The sequence below is a fragment of the Nomia melanderi genome, unplaced genomic scaffold (genome assembly GCF_051020985.1).
Source record: "Nomia melanderi isolate GNS246 unplaced genomic scaffold, iyNomMela1 scaffold0066, whole genome shotgun sequence".
NCBI lineage: Eukaryota > Metazoa > Arthropoda > Insecta > Hymenoptera > Halictidae > Nomia > Nomia melanderi.
In genome coordinates this window covers 1-2500 of record NW_027475181.1, presented here as the reverse complement: position 1 = coordinate 2500, position 2500 = coordinate 1, and the positions used below count along the sequence as shown (strand labels likewise).

At 39.6% G+C, this 2500-nt stretch overlaps 1 non-coding gene across 1 annotated transcript in view; it reads right to left on the bottom strand.

The window, feature by feature from the left end:
* Window positions 1-299, bottom strand: part of LOC143175365 (small subunit ribosomal RNA) — a 1921-nt gene extending 1622 nt beyond the window's left edge. Inside the window, exon 1 of the ribosomal RNA XR_013000172.1 lies at window positions 1-299. This exon is cut by the window's left edge and continues 1622 nt beyond it. This is a non-coding gene — a ribosomal RNA (small subunit ribosomal RNA).
* Window positions 300-2500: the final 2201 nt, after the last annotated feature.

The following is a 2500-nucleotide window of genomic DNA, read 5'->3' as shown; positions in this document are numbered from 1 at the left end:
ATGCGATCAGCACAAAGTTATTCAGAGTCACCAAAGCAAACGATGGACGAACGTAAACGCCCGCCACCGATTGGTTTTGATCTAATAAAAGCGTTCCTACCATCTCTGGTCGGAACTCTGTTTTGCATGTATTAGCTCTAGAATTACCACAGTTATCCAAGTAAATGTGGGTACGATCTAAGGAACCATAACTGATTTAATGAGCCATTCGCGGTTTCACCTTAATACGGCATGTACTGAGACATGCATGGCTTAATCTTTGAGACAAGCATATGACTACTGGCAGGATCAACCAGGGAGCTTCGAGTAAATTTTCATCATACGAAGCAAAAATATGTATGTATATATATATCTTAGTCGCCGACTCTCTCCCCTTAAGAGTCGGATCGACGATACTTTTTCTCGTCTTTAAGACAGTTCTCTTTCTCCTCTCTCTTCTCTCTACTCTCTTCTCTCTTCTCTTTCGAGTTGGTAAATTTCGCTCCACTATTAGATTACCAACTCCGCACGAATTACCACATGGGTATATCCGCGCATATACATCAGGAGGACCTCCAAAAATTTCAAACTCTCCCGTGTATCTCTCCGAGATCTTTTTAGAAGAAAAAGAATCTCGGATGTCACATCGACTTTCAGGTTTGTAAGCACGTATGCTCGAGCGCTCTCCATCGTGTAAGCACGGACATAACGCACGAAGTCCGAAGACCGCGTACGTTAACATGCTGGACATATCGAGAAAGCGCGAACCATGCTAGGCGTACCCATGTCGAGGCCCTCGCGTTAAAGATCATACTCTTCTTTTCGTTCTCTCTTCTTTGCCCAGAAATAATATATATTTCTTATAATATATACCTCTTAGTTTATGTATTTCTCTCTTAGGACACCTCAATTTTATATGTATATATTATATTTCATTCGAACAATTTTTGTTCGTCGCCCCTTTTTGTGTGTAGTATTTCGTTTGGTCTTTGCCATTAAATTTTTGTATACGAAAAATATATTTTCGCTCGGATAGAAAACCCCTTTTGGGTTTCTGAGAGTTGATGTGAGAGTCGTACAAGTATAACGAATATACGTTGTATCCAACCCAACATTCTGGGCTTACCACATAAGGGCCATTCGGTCTGAGACACCGACCCGTGGTCATGCTGTGTAGAGAAAAATTCGCAACGGAACGCGGTACAGAACAGTCGAGGAATGGACCTCGAGGAGCTGAACGACTGCTTCTCGACCGAGATCGTAGAATAGCCGCTCGCCCGCCGCTGCGCCGACCGGTCCGCTCGAACCGACGTGCTCTCTTATAGTAACCAAACGGGCGGCCGCGACGACCGCGGCGCCGGCCGCTCAGCACGGGCGCTTATGGTGGTAAACTGCCGCGCGTACAGACCAACCGGCCGGGCTGCTGGTACTTAGCCGCTGAAACTATGGTCGATTCGAACATATATTAACATACGATTTTTATTCGATAAATCGTTATTGTACATATTAAACGTTAGTTTCCACCGAAAGAAAAATTTTTTAGAATTTTTTTTTTCCAAAAATTGCAAGAGTAAACTTTTTTAATATTCGATTTAAAAATTTTTAAATGCTTAATCCTTACATTAAACTACTGGGAGAACTCAGAAATCATAATGAAAAAAATTACAAAAATTTATTTTTCTCAGAAACTCCGAAAAACAGAGTGGTCGAATCCGTGCAAGCCGGAATTTTTCTAAGTCCCCACGGTCAAGAGTAAACTTTTTTAATAAGCGTTTTAAAATTATTTCAATGTTTAATCCATGCGTAAACATGATGTTTATTAACGTTTTTAACATTAAAAAAATTACAAAAATTTATTTTTCAAAAAAATGGAAAAAACCGATTCGTCGGAGCGAGGTGTCCAGCCCGTGCGGTAATTCCAGCAGGCGAATCGGACTTCCCGAAATTTTTCTAAGTCCCACGGTCGACACCAACTTTTTTAATAAGCGTTTTAAAATTATTTCAATGTTTAATCCATGCGTAAACATGACGTTTATTAACGTTTTTAACGTTAAAAAAAATTACAAAAATTTATTTTTCGGAAAAAATGGAAAAAACCGATTCGTCGGAGCGAGGCTGTCCAGCCCGTGCGGTAATTCCAGCAGGCGAATCGGACTTCCCGAAATTTTTCTAAGTCCCACGGTCGACACCAACTTTTTTAATAAGCGTTTTAAAATTATTTCAATGTTTAATCCATGCGTAAACATGACGTTTATTAACGTTTTTAACGTTAAAAAAAATTACAAAAATTTATTTTTCGGAAAAAATGGAAAAAACCGATTCGTCGGAGCGAGGTGTCCAGCCCGTGCGGTAATTCCAGCAGGCGAATCGGACTTCCCGAAATTTTTCTAAGTCCCACGGTCGACACCAACTTTTTTAATAAGCGTTTTAAAATTATTTCAATGTTTAATCCATGCGTAAACATGACGTTTATTAACGTTTTTAACATTAAAAAAAATTACAAAAATTTATTTTTCGGAAA